The sequence below is a fragment of the Lemur catta genome, chromosome 1 (genome assembly GCF_020740605.2).
Source record: "Lemur catta isolate mLemCat1 chromosome 1, mLemCat1.pri, whole genome shotgun sequence".
Classification (NCBI taxonomy): Eukaryota; Metazoa; Chordata; class Mammalia; order Primates; family Lemuridae; genus Lemur; species Lemur catta.
Genome location: NC_059128.1, coordinates 10074977 through 10095522, shown reverse-complemented (window position 1 = coordinate 10095522; position 20546 = coordinate 10074977). Strand labels below are relative to the sequence as shown.

At 46.5% G+C, this 20546-nt stretch overlaps 1 long non-coding RNA gene across 2 annotated transcripts; it reads left to right on the top strand.

Moving 5' to 3' along the window:
• Positions 1-608: 608 nt before the first annotated feature.
• LOC123645045 lies at positions 609-18198 on the top strand. Of its 2 annotated transcripts, none has more exons than XR_006737373.1 (6): positions 609-627; positions 14566-14776; positions 15527-15566; positions 16509-16535; positions 17334-17486; positions 17947-18198. It is a non-coding gene; the product is annotated as an uncharacterized LOC123645045 (long non-coding RNA). The 2 variants fall into 2 exon arrangements; XR_006737377.1 differs by lacking the exon at positions 609-627 and adding an exon at positions 2273-2289.
• The last annotated feature ends 2348 nt before the right edge of the window (positions 18199-20546 follow it).

Below are 20546 nucleotides of genomic sequence, written 5' to 3'. Positions count from 1 at the left end.
TTTTAGTGTAGTAGCCGCCCACGTATTATGTGTATGCACGCGTTTTCGCATTTACTTCACGGCTCAACCAGCCTGTGTTGGAGGTGCCTATTTCCCCCAGTTGTTTGTTGCTTCGCCTATTACTGAAGGATAGCGTGGTCTGCCTGACTCCAAAACGCCAGCCTTAATCGCCAAGCTAAGCTATTTGCATGCAGAGAAATCAGCTTCACAATAGTTAACTTTTCGATGTGGGTATCACTGGAGCACCTGGGGAACCCTTTCTCATACGTTGTTTTCTGTGTCCTGTGACCTTGGGAATTACCAAAGGACGCTGGCAGGGAAATCTCCAAGCTTAGGGCAAATGAGTGCCCTCTGCCCTGACCCTCCTCCCATGGAGCCACCGTGGCACAGAGCTTGCTCATTTCTTGGGGTAGAGCTCTAACTGGTGTGTCTCCAAGAGTTTGGGTGGCACAGAGCCTGTGCCTAGCTGGTGCCTTAAGAAGTCTGATACCAAGAGACTGCCCCTGCTGGTGGAATGGGAAGGAAGGGCTGCAGGTCCCTCCGTGGCAGGACAGAACCTTGCCCAGCATGGCTGTTTGCTGGGAAAAGTGATTCCACTGGAGAGAGGCTGGAAATAAGGCCACTGAGGTGAGAATTGAGGAGCGTGTTGCGGGGTCAGAATGGTGGGTGAGGAAATTCTCAGTGGGGCCTCTGAAAAACTGACAAAATCATCTGTGTTAATCAGGATTCTCCACAGAAACAGAACCAGTAGGGAAGGTGTGTGTGTGGAGAGAAGACAGGTTTATTTAGGCTTGGCCAGTTCAAAAAAAATCAGATGGGGTAGACCAGCAGGCTCAAGACACAGGGAAGAGCAGATGTTTTCCAAAGGAAGTCAGCTGGCAGAATTCCTTCCTGCTTAGGGGAGATCAGTCTTTGATCTGTTAAGGCTTTCAACCGGCTGGATGAGGCCCCCACGTTATGGAGGATAATCTGCTTTACTTAAAATCTACTGATTTAAAATGTTAATCTCATCCAAAAAACACCTTTACAGAAACATCCAGAATCATGTTTGGCCAAATGTCTGAGCCTGTGGCTCAGCCAAGTTGACACATAAAATTAACCATCACAGCCTCCAGAAGAGAAAAGCGTGGTTTTTGTTTGGATATTTTCCATGACAGAAGAAAGAGCTCTCTTGGACAGCCAAGAGAGATCTGAAGACCACACCAGCTGAGTTAAAATAGCATTTTGCCCCATTTATCCTTCATGCCTCCACTCAGTTGACCCTGAAGGGACCCAAAGCAGCCGTGTGGCAGGGAAGTTGAGGAAAAAAAGAAGTGAGGAGCAGATCATCTCTCTCCTCCCAGCTCTTGATTTCAGAGCCTGAATTAGATCTAAACTGAGGAAAGAGAAGTTATAAATTGCCTATGAGATGGATATTTCGACTTCAGATTAGATAGGGTTTTTATTCATTATTTTTTCACAATAATTTTTTTCCTGATTATTATGGATGAGATGTTAAAATGATATTCTTGGGCTGGGCACAGTGGCTCATGCCTGTAATCCCAGAAATTTGGGAGGCAAAGGCAGGAGGATCGCTTGAGGCCCATAGTTAGAGACCAGCCTAGACAGACCCCTTCTCTACCAAAAATGTTTTTGAAACATTAGCCAGGCATGGTGGCGCGTGCCTGTAGTCCCAGCTACTTGGAAGGCTGAGCCAGGAGGATTTTTTGAGCCCAGGAGCTTGAGATTTCAGTGAGCTATGATCGTGCCATTGTCCTCTAGCCCAGGTGACAGAGTGAGACCCTGTCTCTAAAAAATAAATAAAATAAAATAAAATAAAGTGATATTCTTTCTGAGTTAGTTTTATTGGAGGCACAAAGATGAAAAACAAAACAATAGGCATGAAGTTTGCCCACTCTCCAAGCCAGGGAGCTTGGAGAATCTTAGACCTGGCAAGGACATTGTTTTAAAACCAGTGTTGTGACCCTTAGCTCAATACCCAGCTCAAAGTATAAAAGGTTTGAAGTTAAAGAGGTTGGGAGAGAGCATTTCCTTGTAGAACATCATTTGAAACTCGTGGCCAAGGTTAAATAAAGTGTAATTCAGGCTTGTAATTAGTTTTGTCAATAAACATCTTTTTCACGGTTCCCAGAGCTTTCTCCATGGAATATAGCACTTTCAGTTCTATATTAGGTTGATAGACTTATGTTTGTGTTTTATCTTTCCTCCTAGACTGCAGGTTCTCCAGAAATTCCCTTTGGATTCATCTTGGCATCCCCCAAAATGCGTAGTTGGTGCCTGGCTGACTTGGTGGGTCACAGGTGTTTGTTGGATGAATGCATGAGTAAGCAGTTGACCTTAGCTTGAGGATGGGCTCTCTCCATCATTTTTAGTTGGACCCAACACCAGAAGTGAGTAAGAGTACTTACCTTGCCACATAGCATCTGTTGATAATTCATAGCAGCTTTATTTGTAGTAGCCTAAAACTGAAAACAACCAAAATGTCCAATAATAGGTAAATGGCAAACAAACTATGGCACATCGATACTATGGAATACTACTCAGCAATAGAAAAGGAATGAGCTAGTGATATACGGCATATATTGTTTTATTGCACTTTATCACACTTCACAGATACTGCATTTTTTACAAATTGAAGATTGGTGACAACCCTGCATGGAACAAGTCTATGTGTCACATTTTGGTAATTCTGGCAATATGTCAAACTTTTACATTACTATTATTTATGTTATGGTAACATAACAATGATCTTTGATGTTACTACTGTAATTGCGCCCATATGTGATGGCAAACCTAATCGATAAATGTGTGTGTTCTGACTACTCTACCAACCAGACATTGCCCCTTCTCTCTTCCTCTCCTTGGTACTTCTTATTCCCTGAGACACAACAATATTGAAATTAGGTCAGTTAATAACCCTAAAATGGCCTCTAACTGTCCAAGTGAAAGGAGAAGTTGCACATCTCTCACTTTAAATCAAAAGCTAGAAATGCTTACGCTTAGTGAGGAAAGCATGTTGAAAGCTGAAATGGACTGAAAGCTAGGCTTTTCACACCAAACAGGTGGCCAGGTTGTGAATGCAAAGGAGAAGTTCTTGAACGGAATTAAAAGTGCTACTTCAGTGAACACATGAAGGAGAAGAATGTGGAATAGCCTTGTTGCTGATATGGAGAGAGTTTTAGTGGTCTGGAGAGAAAATCAAACCAGCCATAATGTTCCCTTAAGCCAAAGCCTAATCCAGAGCAAGGCCCTACCTCTCTTCAGTTCTATGAAGGCTTAAAGAGGTGAGGAATCTGCAGAAGAATATTGAAGCTATCAGAGGTTGGTTCATGAATTTTAAGGAAAGAAGCCATCTCCAGAACATAAAAGTGCAAGGTGAAGCAGTAAGTGCTGATGAAGAAGCTACAGCAAGTTATCCAGAGGATATAGCTAGATAATTGATGAAGGTGGCTACACTAAACAACAGATTTTCAAGGTAGTCAAAACAGCTTTGTGTTGGAAAAAAGATGCCATCTAGGACATTCCTAGCTAGAGAGGAGGTGTCAATGCCTGGCTTCGAAGCATCAAGGGCCAGGCTGACTCTCTTGTTAGGGACTAACACAGCTGGTAACTTTAAGTTGAAGCCAGTGCTCATTTACCATTCCAAAAATCCTAAGGCCCTTGAGAATGATGCTTAAACCTACTCTGCCTGTGCTCTATAAATGGAACAACAAAGCCTGGATGACAGCACATCTGTTTACATCATGGTTTACTGAATATTTAAGCCTAGTGTTAAGACCTATTGCTCAGAAAGATTCCTCTCAAAATATTACTGCTTGTTGACAAAGTACCTGGTTATCTAAGAGCTCTGATGGAGGTGTACAAAATTAATGTTGTTTTCATGTCTGCTAATACAGCATCTATTCTACAGCCCATAGATCAAGGAGTATCGACTATCAAGTTTTATTATATAAGAAATACATTTCATAAGGTCATAGGTGCCATACATAGTGATTCCTCTGATGGATCTGGGCAAAGTAAATGGAAAACCTTCTGGAAAGGATTCACCATTCTAGATGCCATAAGAACATTTGTGATTCATGGGAAGAGGGCAAAATATCAACATTAAAAAGAGTTTGGAAGAAATTGATTCCAACTCTCATGAATGTCTTTGAACGGTTCAAAACTTCAGTGAAGGAAGTAACTACAGGTATGGTGGGAACAGCAAGAGAATTAGAATCAGAAGGGGAACCTGATTGTGTGACTGAATTGCTATAATCTCATGATAAAACTTGAACAGACAAGGAGTTGCTTCTAATGGACAAAGAAAGTCATTTCTTGAGATGGAATCTACTCCTGGTGAAGGTGCTGTGAACATGGTTGAAATGACAACAAAGCATTGAGAATATTACACAAATTTGGTTAATGAAGCAGTAGCAGGGTTTGAGAGGACTGACTCCAATTTTGAAAGAAGTTCTGCTGTGGGTAAAATGCCATCAAACAGCATCACATGCTACAGAGAAATCTTTTGTGAAAGGAAGAGTCGATTGATGTGGCAAAGTTCATTTTAGTCTTATTTTAAGAAATTGCCACACCACCCCAGCGTTCAGCAACCACCACTCTGACCAGTGAGCAGCTGTCAACATAAAGACAAGACCCTCCATCAGCAAAATGATTACAACTCACAAAAGGCTCAGATGATTGTTAGCATATTTTAGCAATAAAATATTTTTAAATAAAGATATGTACTTTTTTTAGATTTAATACTATCACACAATAGACTACAGTATAGTGTAAACATAACTTTTATGTGTGCCCTGGGAAACCAAAAAATTCAAGTGACCCACTTTGTTGCAATATTTGCTGCATTGCAGTGGTGGCCCAGGACCCGCAATATCTCCAAGGTATACCTGTATGCAATATCTTGGATGGATCTAAAAGGCAGTATGTTGAGTGAAAAAAAGTTCATCTCAAATATAATGTTGAAATGGCAAACTTACAGAGATGGAGAGCATATCAGTGGTGTCCAGAGGTTAAGGGGAGGAAGGCTTAGAGGGTAACAGTAATTACAAAGGAACAGCACAAGGTAGTTCTTTGTGGTGATGAAATAGTTCTGTCTCCCGGTTGCAATAACGGTTACACATGTGATCAAATGACATAGCACTATACACATACTTAATGCCAATGTCAGTTTCCTGGCTTTCATATTATAATTACATAAGACATAATCAAAGGAGGAAACTCAGTGGAGGATACACAGGACCTCTCTGTGCTAACTTCGCAACTTTCTGTAAATCTATAATTACTTCAAAATAAAAAAGTTAAAGACTACGTCATCCATGTTGTAGTCTTATCACAAAACGTTCAACCTGGATGTAATCATGAGGAAACAATCAGGCAAATTCAGGATTTGAACTATTCTACAAGACAAAACTGACAACTCTTCAACAAAGTCAAAGTTATGAAAAACAAAGTCTGGAGCACTGCTTTTGACCAAAGGAGAGCAAAGAGAAATGACAACCAAATGAAGTGCATAATCTCTGATGGATCCTAGGTTTGTACATTTTGATAATATTGTTGTATTGATAAGTGTGTGTGTGTGTGTGTGTGTGTGTGTGTGTGTGTGTTTAGACACAAGGTTTCACTGTGTCACCCACGCTGGTCTCAAACTCCTGGCCTCAAGTGATCCTCCCACCTGGCCTCCCAAAGTGTTAGATTGTAGGCATGAGCCAGTGCACCTAGCCTTTAAAATAGTTATTTTCTAAAGAAATTTAAAAATATATAACTATTTTAATAGGAATACAAGTGGAGCTGTTTTCAATTGATAAAAGTAATCAAGATCAAGACACTCAGTAAGAGCTAGGTCCAGGTGCGAAGGGACTCTTATAGAAGCCTGCAGTGCCAGGGGCTGGAGTGGATGTACTTGCAAATGCGTAGGTCTACTTTCAAAAACAAACCCAGAAGAGTAGATGTGGGCTGCGGAGGAGTCTTCAATTTGGAATAATTGGAAGCAATTGGAACAGTTGAGCTCATGAAACTCCTCAGTAAGAAAGTGACTCATCTAGCTAGGGAGGGATCTTGAGGAGGGTTAGGGGTCTGGAATCAGATTGCCTGGACTTAAGTCTGAGCTCTGAACATTAGCTGTGTGACTTTAGCAAATTACTTAATCTTCCTGCATCTGTTTCCTCGTCTGTAAAATGAGAATAATAACAGTAACCCTCAGAGGGCTGTTGGAAGGATTAAATGCAGTGATGCATGTAAAGTGCTCGCTGCAGTGCCTGGCATATGGTGAGCTCAGATCAACCTTAGCAATTCCTGTTGTTGTCATCACACACTTCCTTCTAATCATACACATTGGTAGGAAGGAGCTCTTTGAAAAAGTAGAGAATTACAATACAAAATGCCAGTAGCACTACAATGTCACCCCGAACCAGGAGAAATATGGCAGGGGGAAGTCAGGTTGGAAAGCAGTTAAGAGATAGCAGTCTTAATTAATTGCTCTTAGAATAAGTTACTTTTGCAAATAATAATAATAATAATGTGTGCACATGGCTAGAGCTGTTCTCTGGGTCTTGGAAGGAGCCAGCGCAAGTGAGGGTCCCTGAACTCAGGTTTCTTTTGCTTCAGGGTAAACCCACCTCTGCCTCTATCATTAGTGGCTACATAGAATTCTATACAGGGAGATATAAAATTGTATTTATTCAATTTTCTCTTATTTTAAACTTTTTCTGTGTCACTGTAAGTAACAGACAGAGGCTCTCTGAAAGAAAATGATATTTACTAGGGAATAGGGGATGGCGATGGGAAAGTGTGTGCCATGGTAAACTGTACATTCAGGGAGGTAAAGGTAGACAAAGATTTTCAATGGAAAAATAATTGTTTGGATATAATTATCCTTGGCTACAAGGATAAATGATAAGGGTGACACCAGTCCAAGGTTGGACAGGCAATTGTTGGGCAGATGTCCTTGCAGAAATATTTTGTGTATAGGTTGTGATGGTCTTTGTGCAAGGCTGTAGTTTTTGCAGAGTCTTTTGTGACAGTTTTGTTATTAGGCATACAAGTGTGAGAACCATCTCTTCGTGGGCTTCCTTGGCTCTATTTGTTAGTTTTGGGGTTTTTTTGTTTTTCGTTTTTTTCAGCACAAGTGACTCCATTTTGATTCTAACTACTTTCACAGCTGTTATCAAAAACATCATGATAATCATTCATATGAAGACATTTTTGTGCACATTTCTGATTGTTTCTTTTTGATAAATTACAAGAGGTAAAATTTCTGAGTCAAATGAGCTACATGTTGCCAAATTGCTGACCAGAAAGTATGGGTCAGAACACACCCAAGGCAGCAGGGAATGAGGATCCACCTTTCCATGCCCAGTGAAAACACTGGGTATTTGCAGTTATTTGCTCTGGGGCAGATAAAAAGGATGTGCTCACTCCGTGATCTTTCATCCTCTGCCATGTGAACCCTCAAGGATAGAAAACGAATGACTGTATTCCCCAGGCACCCTCATAACGTAGTTCTGCAAGTGACCTGGATTGTGCCAAGCTGATTCCCCTGTGGAGGAATGTAAAGGTGGAAAAGACACAGGAACTGTGTTTCTGCTGCCAAGCATTGTGGTGGGGACTTGGTTTTTTGCAATAGCAGAAGCAGAGTCCAGTTCTTACCTTGCCATGTGAGGTGCAGACAGTGGGGCACCATTAAATGGCATAGATGACACCAGAGGCAGTTTGGCCCCAGATTGAATACGTGGGGCAGTGGCTTCCCAATATCCCAGTTTCTTGATCATGGCAGCAATTGAAGCGTCCTTGGTGGCTCACTTCTTCAGTGTCATTTTGGTCATGGGGGCCATTCCTGGAACCTCAGCCTGGGCTTTCCTCCTCCAATCCTAGAGCAATCTTGTAAGTCACCTAATTCCCTGTGTTAAAACCCATGCTGCCTAAGTTAGCTGGGGTGACTTCTGTTATCTGCAGCTGAACCCTGACTGATAGATACACGACATAGCAGTTATCTTTAATAGGTTGAGGTGATATCTCATTGTGGTTTTGATTTGCATTTCCCTAACAATTAGTGATCTTAAGCATCTTTTCATACGCTTGCTGGCCATTTGTATATCTTCTTTGGAGAAACGTCTCTTCAAGTCCTTTGCCCATTTTTAAATTGGGTTGTTTGATTTTTTGTTGTTGAGTTCTAGCAGTTCTTTGTATATTCTAGATATTAACTCCTTATCAGATACGTAATTTGCAAATATTTTCTCCCATTCTGCAGGTTGTCTTTTCACTCTGCTGATTATGTCCTTTAATGGGCAATTTTGTAAGAGTTTGAGGTAGTCCCATTTGTCCTTTTTGTGTTTGTTACCTGTGCTTTTATTGTTATATCCAAGAAACCATTGCCGTCTCCAATGTCATGAATCTTTTCCCCTATGTTTTCTTCTCGGAATTTTGGATCTCACATTTAGGCCGTTAGCCCTCCATGCCCTTTTAAAGTTATTCCTGTCAATAGATGATAGAAGAGATAGAAATATATAGATACCTCCAGAGAAAAACCTTTTACATAATGCTGTCATGTATTTTTATTGATATTGTTTTGTTTTACCTAATACATATCGTTCTGCTGCTGGCTTTTTTCTATTCTATGGGTCTTTTTCATTATTTTTAATTGTTGCTTAGTATTCTATGGTAATAATACGCCACATTTTATTTAGCCTTTTCCCTATTTTACTAGCATTTGGGTAGCTGGATGTTAAAGGAACATTCCCTAATTTGAAGAAATTTCAACATAAACCTCAAAGCTGAGATCAGAGGGGGACGAGGACCCCCACTTTGGAAGAGAGCTGCTGGACATGCCCCTTTGGGGTTTATCATAACAGAGCAAAACAAGTCCCATGGCTGTCAGCCCCTGTCACCCACATGGAACCTGTAGGAGGGAGGGCTTGGGTTCCTTGGAAAAGATGCTTTAAAAAGAATGCATTCAACAAATATTTGTTGAGTGCCCTCTCATCTGCTCAGTGCTGTGACACATTGGTTAATACCACACAGCCCCTGTCCTCTGAAGCTTTCAGCATGTGGCTGGAGGGTTGCTTTGGCTTTTCTTGGTTCCTCTCTCAGAGCCTAAGGGGGCTAGGGTATGCGTGAGATCCTTAGGCCTGTACCTGCCACTCACCAGGCCAGAGACTTTCTAGAGCTGCCCATTCTTGGGTCAGCAGGGGATGTCCAGGGAGGGGCTGGGGCTATTTGTGTTTGGCAGGGTGAGAAGGCTGCCTTGCTCAGGGTTGCACAGAGGCTCTGCAGAGGGAGAGGACTTAGAGTTGTCTTGAAAGGACCCAGGCAAACCCAGCCAAGAGAAGTACCCGCCTAGGTGCCAGCTCCCCGGATGGCAGAGGCAATGGATGCGGGGGCGGGGTGGGGTGCGGGGTGGCTGGGAAAGAGAAGGGTCCGCAGCACTAGGGTGGGAGAGAGGATTGGCCACCCCGCAAAATGGCCATAGGGAGGGCGCCATGGGGAACTGGCAAAGAACCTCCCCAGTACTCGTCGGCTCATCTATGAAAGGGGATAATGGTACCTCCTCATGGGGTTGTTGTGAGGATGCAAGTACTTAATATTAACACGTGCACAGCCTTAGCGCGGTGCTTGTCAGTTAGGAAGACGCGCAGCGATGCCGCTGCGAGCTGTCTTTGGCGCCCTCTTCTGGGGAAGATTCGAACCGCTACCTCCTCTGTCCTTGGTCCGCAGGAGTCGTCACCGTAGTGTCCTGGCCCAGGGGAGGCTCCCCGGCTGGACTCCTTGGCCGCTGCTCTCGAACAGCCCACCGCTGTTGGGTTCCTCCCAACACTCCGGGCAGTGCCATGGCCAAATGCTTCTCAGCTCCGTTGGGCAGGTGCCACTTCTGGCCCAGGGGACACATAGTGCCAAACTCTTTTCAGTCGGCTCATCCCCAGAGTAACCTCCTTACCCTCCTGTCTCAGGGCAGCCCTCTAACCATAGTCTCCTGCCTTTAGACCTTGTAGGCCCAACTCAGACACCCGTCCTCCTTGCCCTCAAAGTCCAAGAGATTCAAGTCAAGCTTTCCAAGTGGGCCCCACTTAGCTCTGGGCAGGCCGATTATCTCCTCTTCTCTCATCCGTGGGGCTCAGGGAAAAGCACAGCCCACAAATTCTCTCCTTCTCTCTTTCACCCCCTCTCTCTTTCCTTTCTCTGCAATCTCAACTCCCTAATTATTTCCTCTACTTTTTTTAGAACTAGTTTTACAGTTTCTTAGCATGCCCTCCCACCAAAAGTTAGGAAGGGAAGGTTCTTGGCACATTATCCTTACCGTTCCCTGCCCTTGGCCTTGTGCTGAAATGCCAGTGACCATCCAACAAATGCCAAGAAGGTCCTGCATTTAACATTTTACATGGGAAACGTGTAAAAACATGCATGAGAAAAAACAGCCGTGAATCCTGGAGAGGGAAGCAGAGAAAGATTACGAAGAGATTCTCAGGTTGTTTTAATTGTTTCTGTAATGTTTGAGTTCTTGAGCTGAGTGGTGGACACGTAAGTGTTATATTATCATCTATAGCCTTTTAGATGCCTGAAGATATTTTATATTAATATTACACACAGTGCATCTTTCTAAGAGAGTCTGTAAGCTGAGAAAGAGGAGAGCAGGTGTACATGTCTCCCGAAGCAATTTGCTATAATGGCAGCAGAGAAAGTGTATGGCAGTTGGTGGGGTCAAGACAGTGAATGGAAAATTGATCTCTATAATAGTTAGATTTTCCCCTTCACTGGGGAAGAGAGGAGGAAAATATCTGCAGTTTCAGTTTTCTGGAAAAACAAAACCAGCTCATTTGCTGCTGTATCACCTGGGCCTGAGCTTCGGTTGCGGTGGAGCTGCTTAAAGAATCTGGAGTCAGATCCCCTGGGACACAACTAAGCTCTGTTCTGTGTTCTTGGGAATTCAGGAGAGGGAGCGGGCAGTTGCAAGATCAAGTCTTTGAGTAGGCAAGAGGGGATAAAATCTTTAGGAGCTCGGATAGGTCATCCACAGCGATGGAGGGAAGGCGGAGTGTATGGATACAGTTGCCGGAGGCTGGATTTCATGTTGGAAAGAGATTTATTTTCTGATTGCTTCTAACTTCTTGATGAAATAAATCATCTGAGGGTAGCTGAGGGGAGATGGTCATAGACGCTTTGGAAAAGAGAAATAGAATTTACTATTGAAATTTCATAGAATTATTGGATAAAAATCAAGTCCACGTGCTGGCCATGTATCATGCCTCCAGAAGTGATTTCAGCCTCAGCAACAGGATGACCCCCATCCAGACTTTGGTAGGATGTGGAGACTGATGACGCCACGTACGTACATTCGTTATGCGAATTAGCAAATTCTCTGGTGCTGATGTCGTAGCTGCATGGGGGTGTGTGGATTTCTGAACAGGGCTGCAGATTGCCATTGGTGCAGTGTGGACTCACTAAAACAACATGTTGATGTCACACTACTGTCAACAACAACAAAAAAAAATAAACAGGGAGAGATGAATCTCTAAGTAAAAAGGTTTTATTTGGGAATAATATACAAGGAGTAGGATTGCAATCCAGTACAGACCACGGTGGCCTCCAGTGTGTCTGAAGATCAAAGGAAAAGGTTAGGGTTTTTAAGGGAAAGAGGAATGGAAATTGTTTTGAAACAAAGTTCACTGGCACTGGCAGCATCTTTCAAGAGCTGGCGAGTTTTGATTGGCAAGTGTCAGTAGTTGCTAGGTGGGACTTGTAATTTGGAGTTACAATTAGGGCCTTGCAGTCTTGGATTGAGTTTGAGACAGTGTGTCAGGCAGGTATTCTTGTGCTGCTAACTGTCCTTGTGTTACTCATGTAATAAGCTGTGGTTTGGAAAAATTTCTTGTGATCGTTCCTGGTTACCAGGCAAATCATGCATGAGAGGCTGCCCTTCCTGCCCTTCCCTGGAGCCATTTGCCAGGGTTTGACACAAGTGATTCCATTTTGAATCTTACAATTTTCGTATCACTAATGTGGAATTTTCACATGTAAATTTCAGAAATCCTGGTGCTTTCTCTTCTATCTGTTCTCAAAGCAGTGGCAGAGTGAACCTGACTATGTCAATTCTCTGCCTCAGGCCCTGTGAGGGCTTCCTGTCTCACTCAGGGCATGAGACCAAGTCCTTGCAGTGCTGGGGAGGCCTCACATGGCTTTACCCCTGCTAACCTCTGACCTCAGCCCCTGCCTCTCTCCCTTGCTCACCAGCTCCAGCCACACCAGCCCCCTTGCTGTTCACACCTGGGCCCTTGGCCATCCCTTCCACCTGGAATGACTTTCCCCATGATTCTGCCTGGCCTGCTCCTTCACCTCCTCTTGCTTCAGTATGTCATCAAACAACATACAATGTATTTGGTTATTTATCTTGTTTAATTTCCCCTCACTAGCCTGTAACCTCCGTCAGGACACATATTTTGGTCTGTTTTTTTGCTGTCCTGTCCCTGGCCAGTGTCTAGCAAGGTGGGTCTTTGGCAGAGACTTTTTGAACAACTGAACATTTGGCCGCTGTCAGGACTAATATTACTCTGGAAATCACCTTCTTGACTTCATTAGAAACTAATATTTATCCTTTTATTATAAAACTTGGATCATATTTCTCATGAACTTTAATATGCATAGAGCACACTCCTGTCCCTGAATTAAATGACAAAGCATAATATATTAACCGTCAATGATTGATATAGTGACTGTTAGAACGGATTTTCCTCGGCCCCAGGAACAGAGGCAGAGTCACTGAGGCTGCAAAAGGCAAAGGAGTTTACTGGCTTCCTCGAGCTAGGGTCCAAGTCCCAGAGCACCAACGCAGTGGCCTCTCCACGAACTAGGACCCCGCCCTGGGGTAAAAACTAAGCTTTTATACTTTTCAGTAGGCTACATAGGCTGTGCACACCATCCCCCCTCCCTCCTTCAGTTCATTTGTTCCTTCAAGACTGGCTGACCATGTCGGCTCCTGATTGGCCGGTTCCATGGTCGCGTTAACTCCTGATTGGTTGGCTCCAAGTCTCGGGATCCTCCGGTGGTCATCGGTGTCACTTCAGGGAAGAGGAGGGCCTGCACTAGGGAAACTGAAACTTAGGCCTATTCCAGGAAGCCTAGCCTGTCATGGAGTTACCTTTGCTCTTACAGTGACCAAATCCCATTCTTTTTTTAAAAAAATTTTATTTTTAATTATTATGGGTACATAATATTTGAACATATTTGCGGGGAGTGAGCTACGCTCCCAGCAAGGAATCGGGGGTCCCTCAGGCAGGGGTCATCGCAAAGGATAAGGAAATAATAGAAAATAATAGAATATAGAAATAAAAGAATATACAGAGACGAAAATACAGTTTATAAAAAATAGATTTATAAAAAAAGGGTGTAAGAGCAAAGGTAACTCCATGACAGGCTAGGCTTCCTGGAATAGGCCTAAGTTTCAGTTTCCCTAGTGCAGGCCCTCCTCTTCCCTGAAGTGACACCGATGACCACCGGAGGATCCCGAGACTTGGAGCCAACCAATCAGGAGTTAACGCGACCATGGAACCGGCCAATCAGGAGCCGACATGGTCAGCCAGTCTTGAAGGAACAAATGAACTGAGGGAGGGAGGGGGGATGGTGTGCACAGCCTATGTAGCCCACTGAAAAGTATAAAAGCTTAGTTTTTACCCCAGGGCGGGGTCCTAGTTCGTGGAGAGGCCACTGCGTTGGTGCTCTGGGACTTGGACCCTAGCTCGAGGAAGCCAATAAACTCCTTTGCCTTTTGCAGCCTCGGTGACTCTGCCTCTCTGTTCCTGGGGCTTAGGGAAACCGGTTCTAACAAGGGGAGGCTAGGGAGTCCCCACAACATCCCCATAAATTGGGGAGCCCCGAATGAAGTTTCACATCAGTATTTATGGGTACGGTGATCGGTTGCCAGACGTAACAGATTTACATAATAACAGCTAGTTCGTTTTAGGTTCAAAATCTCCCAAAAGGCTTCTATAGATCCCTTAATTAACTCTATCTATGTGAACAAATGGTTACAAAATCTTTCTAGGACAAACTTCTAAGATAAAGCTATCACTTTAGCAGAAATAAACAGAGATATAGTGGCTCCGTATTTCTTTATCTAGTTATTGTGAAGTGACACAGGTAGTCAGGAGTCCAGCAGAAGCTGTCCCTCGGGCTAATTGCTTTTAGCCACCGGTGTCTGTCTCTTGGGTGGGCACTTCTTTGATCAGCTCCCATCCCGTGGCTCCGTGCAAATCTACTTTGTCATTCAAAGCAGGCGAAAACCACAGGCTTGAGACTGCAGTGTCACCTTGGAAAGCAGCTGCTACTGACCTTTGAGATGCTCTCCTGAGGTGAGGCAGCTTTTGATATGCAAACTAACAAGTTCACATATTCCTTCAGGGCAAAGCCCTGCAAAACTCCTGAAATCATTTCTGTCTGTAATATAGTAATATTAATCTAGGGACCAACACATATTTATGGGGTACGTGTGATATTTTGATACAAGCATACAAGGCCTAATGATCAAATCAGGGTAACCGTTTCTAAAATAACCAGATTTTCTGCTTGATTGGAAAACAGGAGAAAGATGTCTGCTGTTTCAGTTTCCTGGAAATTGAAGCTTTTCTCGTTAGCTGCCTGCATCCCCTGAGGCTGTGAGATATCTGCTGTTTGGGTTTCCTGGAAATCGAAAGTTTTCTCACATCCTGCCTGAATCCCCTGAGGCTGTGCTTCAGTGAGGGCAGAGCTGCTTGAAACCTCTCAGGAACCCATCCGAGCTCTAGACTGTGGGGTCAGTTCCACATTCTCGGGAACTCCTCTTCTCTGGGCAAGACTGGGAGGATGGGCAGAGGCTGCCCCTCCGTGGCCCCCAACCTCGGGTGGGGAGGGGGTACAGGCAGTGGAGGGGAGGCCGGTAAATCCACTCTCTCACCCTCAGGGTGACTGTGATTGTAGAAGGTGAGTCTTGGTGGGAAAGGGACTTGAGCCCCCACCTGCCCTTGGACTCAGGAACTTGGAAATAGTGATCCTTGTCCATGCCTGGGTCTCCCTTGGGCCTTGAGGGCAGTTGGGGTGAAGCGGGCAGGGGAGGAAGTGTTTGGAGGAGCCAGATCAGAGCCAGCACAAGCCTATGCTTTGGAAGCAGCTGGACCCATGTGGGGTCTTGCTTTGCTGTGAGAAGCCTCCTGACCTCCAGCAAATCTCTTACCCTCTCTGAGCCAGGCCGTGTTTCCTTATCTATAAAATGGGCATAGGGTCCCACCTTTCTCCTGTTAGTGGGCATAACATACATAAGAGCAGGCACCTCGACTGAGGAATATGCCTTAAAAATGTAATTGGCTCCAATTTCCTAATTTTTGTGCCTTTTAAATTGCTCCCTGTAGACTTAAGGGAGTCCCAGATGTGTCTAAGGAGTTGGCCCTGGGGGTTTCAGGAGGAAGGAAGCAGCCTACTTGGGGAAATAAAGTCCCCCAGGGCCCTTCCCCAGTGCAAGTCCTTTGGTAACCCCAACACCCTAACATCCCTCCTTCCCTCACACCAGGACTTCGGCAGTATCCGTCCGAGCTGGCCTTTCATCATGGGTGAGTGTTCCTGGGAGGCGCTGGCGCTGGGGGTGAGGAGGCAGGTGGGTGAGCACAGGGTCCTGCCTAGGGACCTGTGGGGGGGGTGGGGGCAGCCTCATTGTGCCCTCCCCCCACCCTCCCCCAACCAGGTGTCCTCCCTGGCTTTCCCGCTGAGAAGGCTCAGCCCTGGGCGCCCCACGGGTCCCCTCCCTTCTAGGCCTGGCCCCCTTCTGCCTAGACTGAGGGGGGCTGCAGCTCAGTCCCACTCCCTTTGGCTCTCACTCCCCCTGGATTCACCGCCAGAATTCGTCTCCTGTAGGTTTTTACCTTGTCAGCAGGACCCCTCTGTCCTGTTGCATCTCAGATCCAGAGCACTGAGGACTGAACTCTGACCGTTTTTTTTTCTCTTGCCCAAATTCCTTTCTAAGAGGGTTGGTGAGTCACACCTACAAACCCTATAAGCGACAAAAATCTCCTTAAATGGATTTTTATTAACCTGGTATAATACGGCTTGCTTTCCAACCTGAATCTGGTGTAGCATCACATAACAGAAGACCTCTTTGTCTTAACTTGAGCATTCCCTTCTACTGACTCCAGGTCCTTAGACAAAGCTTAACTCTTTCAACCAATTGCCAACCAGAAAAGTCCCTAAAAGCCACCTATGACTTGTAAGCCCCCACTTCGAGATGGCCCACCTTTTGGGCAGAACCAATGTGTACCTTCCACATACTGACAAGCAGCCAACTGGGTCGGGACCTGAAAATCCATTTGGGAAAAGCCATCTGTCCAGCAGTCCGCACCTTCTCCAGAAGTCCGGCTTCCCTAAGTGAAGCAAGGAGAGCTAAGCAGGGGTCATAAGCCCAACCTGGGCAGTCCCCTCCCCATCGGTGGGCAATTGGCTCAGAGAGTGGAGGGGAGGCCAGTGTGGAGTCACTCACAGAATGTTCTTTTGGTTTACAGCCAACATGGCAGCTGTGATTAGAACAGGTGAGTCTCTGCAGGGAAGGGGTCAAGTCCCCACCTGCTCCTGGGGAGGTGGAGGGAGTTGGGGTCAGGGGCAGCCGGCCTTGTTCATGCTCAGGTTTCCCGGAGCCTCATGCAGGTAGTCGAGGGAGGAGATGGAATGAGGCAGATGAGTAGGAAACAAGGAATAGCAGTAAGGAACTGGAATCTTGAAATGGTGAGCTTGGAGATAGGGAACTGGCGTGTGTGGAAAGGCGGGTGTGGTAGCCATCTCCCCTTTGCAGACCTGTCACTATGTGACCTGTCACTGTGTGACCTTGTCTTTGAACTCCTCGGAGCCTCTGTTTCCTTTGCTGAAAAACAGACCACTGATGCTCATTCAGGGTTCTCACGAGGGTGACATGGGATGAGACAGCAGAGTTTGAACGTAGTAGATGCATTAGAGAGAAGCCATGGGCTCAGGTCCCCTGGGTCTAGTGGCTTCCGGTGTGCTTTGCAGCAACACCACAGTGTGCTCCTTGCTTAGCTCTCTCCTGGGCAAGATTTGCTCCCATAAGAAGATTTGATCCTCAGTGAAGATAAGAAGCTTGCAAACCACACCATTGTTCCAGGGTTTGCCTGAGGGAGACACTGAGGAAGCTTCTCTCTCTCCACCCCCTTACCTGGCTACGTCATCCATGCCTCCTGGCCGTGCCCATGGTCTCTCCTGCACTCAGAGCTCACCTCCTTCTCCACACTCCCTGAAGTCCCCCAAACTTGACCCAGTGTGTGGGGGTCCCTTCCCCTGAGCCCACCCCCCAACCCAGCTCCTTTTCCTCGCAGTTGTGATCTTTGCCCTGCCTGTGGTGCTCAATGCCATTGGCCACGCCAGCGCAGAACTCATTGCCGGCTCCATGGCCAGGGTGATGTCCACAGCGGCCACCACTGTCACCAGAGTTGCCGTGAATGGCCTCAGGGCTGCTCTGCGGTCAGTGAGTAAGTGTCTGGGCAGGGCTTGCTGGGGAGGGTGAGGAGGAGAAGAGCCTCCGAGGACCCAGCCCTGGTCTCAGCCCTGCCATCCCCAGGCCCTGTTCCTTTGTCTCACCTCCACATGGTCTCTCTGAGCTTCTCTGAGGGAGGAAGGAGCCCTGGCCTGGGGCAGGCTGGGGTCAGGACAACTCTGCCTGAAGCAGATTTGCCGGGTTCCTTGGGGCATCTCCCAAGTAGGGGTTCAGCAGAGAACCCACCACCGAGGTTCATGCCACTGGGCAGCTGCCTGCAGCAACTCCCTCCCAAAACAGAGATTTTAGGGTTTCTAGGAAGGGGAGTGGTGGTGCTGGGTGGGGTCTCTGGGCCTCAGGCCCCTCTGAGAGGCCCTGCAGTCTCTGACTCCACAGTTCTGTCTCACGGAGCTGCCAGGCCTGCATGTCCCTCTCACCCGCCACCTCTTCCCCAGGAATGGCCTGACTCTTCCCGTGGTGCAGACTCATGCTGGTCTCTGCTGAGTCTGCCCTTGTGGCCTGCATGGTGCGCTTTGCATAGCTCCCTGCCCCTGCCCCTGCCCCTGCCCCTGTGGAGAAGAGGGCCACACGATGGCAGAGGGTGCAGCCAGCCAGCCGACTCAGCGAGGGACCCATCTGGGGACACAATGAACCCAATGCCGCACGCCCAGAGGAAAATAAGGAATAAAATTGCGTTGTTGCAACTCCTCCTGGAACCCTTCCTTCTTGCTTGCGGTTGGGGCAGGCCCAGCAGTGACCACCCTGATACTTGGGCTGGGGAGGGGCGTGTCAGGCTCAGTTTTCCTTCCTGACCATGGTGTCATAGACAGCTGGGGTGTGGCGAACTGGAGTGAATCTAAACCGGAAGGCAGAAGCTGTCTCTTGCCCTGCTGTTGACTTTGTATGAACCCTGCGCAGGTCCCCTTCTCTCTGGGCCTCTGTTTGCCCCTCTAAATGGGGAGTTAAACTAAATGACCCTCAGGACCCCAGCCAGGGTGGCCGTTTGGCTCTGTTCTTGTGAGAAGTTGGGAATAGGGGCAGGGGAGGGTGTCCTGTTTTGAGCCACTTACCCCAAAGCCAGAACTCCATGTCCTTGCACACTCACCTAACCCCAACCCTCTGCAAATCCAGTTGCTATTTCCCAAGTGGCTGGCTCAGGCTCAGGAATGTCACTGTCCCATCCCGAAGTCAATATCCAGAGTCATCCTGGGCTCCACTGCCCAGCCTTGGCCTCTTTTCCTCCAGCAGGCAGCAGGAAAAGTTAATTTATCAGGGGGACTCTGATCTTTCTGCGTCAAGGCCCTTGTCCCTAAATGTCCTTTCCTTCTCAGAACAGGCCCTGTAGAAAATCCTCATCCCTAGGATGGGTTTTGCCCCAGGGCATCAGGACATTCACTCTCACTTGATTTCCTCTTCCTTTCCACACACCCTCTGATCACGTGCTGTGGTCAGGCACTGGGTTGGCTGCTAAGAGACATGACTTGGCCTTTGTCTGGGCAGCGCTTCTGGTCCACTGGGGGATGAACACACAGGCAGATAGCCATGGACAATGCCCTCAGATAAGTGCCACCCCAGAGGCCAGCCCAGGGCTCTGGGGGCCCAGAGGATGTGATGGGATGTTGAGGAAGGCATGGATTTCATCCTGAGGGCTTTGGAGAGGCACAGAAGTGTTTCAATGTGGCAGTGACCCAATCACACAATCAGACGCTACACCCTTGTGCTCCCTCCCCTAGGCTCTGTCAGTAGTCTGACAAGTTCTTGGTTTCCAAGGAGAACCAAAATTATGAGCGTATGTGGACATTTCAAAAAGTTGAACAACTCAACTCATTCGTGTTCTCAAGTGGCTCCTATTTGGGTCAGTGAAGCATGGTCTCTACCCAGCCATAGGAATAAGCCTCTTGGGGTATTAATTCTTTCAATATGTGATTCTTTTTCTTTTCCCCCTTTCTTTGATGCCTTGGGAAATCTGATAAAAGCTGTGAAACTTCTCCCCACAAAATGCACACCTTCCCCAAATAAGGCCCTCAATTTCAGGGCATTCCTTAGAGTCTCTGAAGGCCCTCATTGGAATAGCAGGTGAAAGCTCCTGCATTAACTAAAAGTGTAAGCCCCTCCACAAGGAAGGCACTGGGGTCTGAGCTGGATCTGGAAGGATGGACGCGTCTCCAGCCCAGCCGAGGCCTGGTAGACAGCCCTTCGATGCAGGTCACCCAGAGCTCCCACTGTTCTGGACTGTGTGTCCTGACCTCCTCCCTGGCCCCACTCATGATGGTGAGACCTCTCGGTTCCCAGAGGGCCTGGTTCCATTCTGGCATTGAGTTCCTGGCCCCCACCTCTGTGTTCCATGGGCGCTCACCTGGTTCTTCACCTATGGCCCCTCAGCTTTGGCCTTTGCAGTAGGTGGAATTCTGAGAATGGTGCCCATTGACCTGCACCCTTGTCTAATCCCCTCCTCTTTGGGTGTTGGGGAATCCTCTGAACATGATGAGATATCACTCCAGTGATTATGTTGCATTAATAGCAAAAAGGAGATTGCCTGTTAGCTCTAATTCAGTTCTTCGAACCCTTTAAAAGCAGGGAGTTTTCTCTGCTCATAGCAGAACAAGAAGTCAGAGATTTGAAGCACACAAGGTATTTGAGGACTGTTAATGGTTTTGTGGTTGGAGTGGCCATGTGCTGAGGAAGGCAGGTGGTCATTTGGTGCTAAGAGCAGTCCCCAGCTGCCAGCCAGAAAGAAACTGGGCACTTCAGTCCTGCAACCATGAGGAATTGAATTCTGCCAACAATCTGAATGAGCTTAGAGGCGGATTCTTACCACAGCCTCCAAATGAGAGCCTAGTCTGCCCAAAACCTTGATTTTGGCCTTGGGAGACCTTAAGCAGAGAATCTAGTTAAATGCACTTGGACTTCTGAACTCCAGAGCTGTAAGATAGTAAATGGGTGTGGTTTCAAGGCAACCAAATTTGTGGTAGTTTGTTATGCGGTAACAAAACTAACACAGCCTTGATATCCTGTCTCCCTTTACTGGGCTGAGGCTTGTTCATGCAGGAGCTGG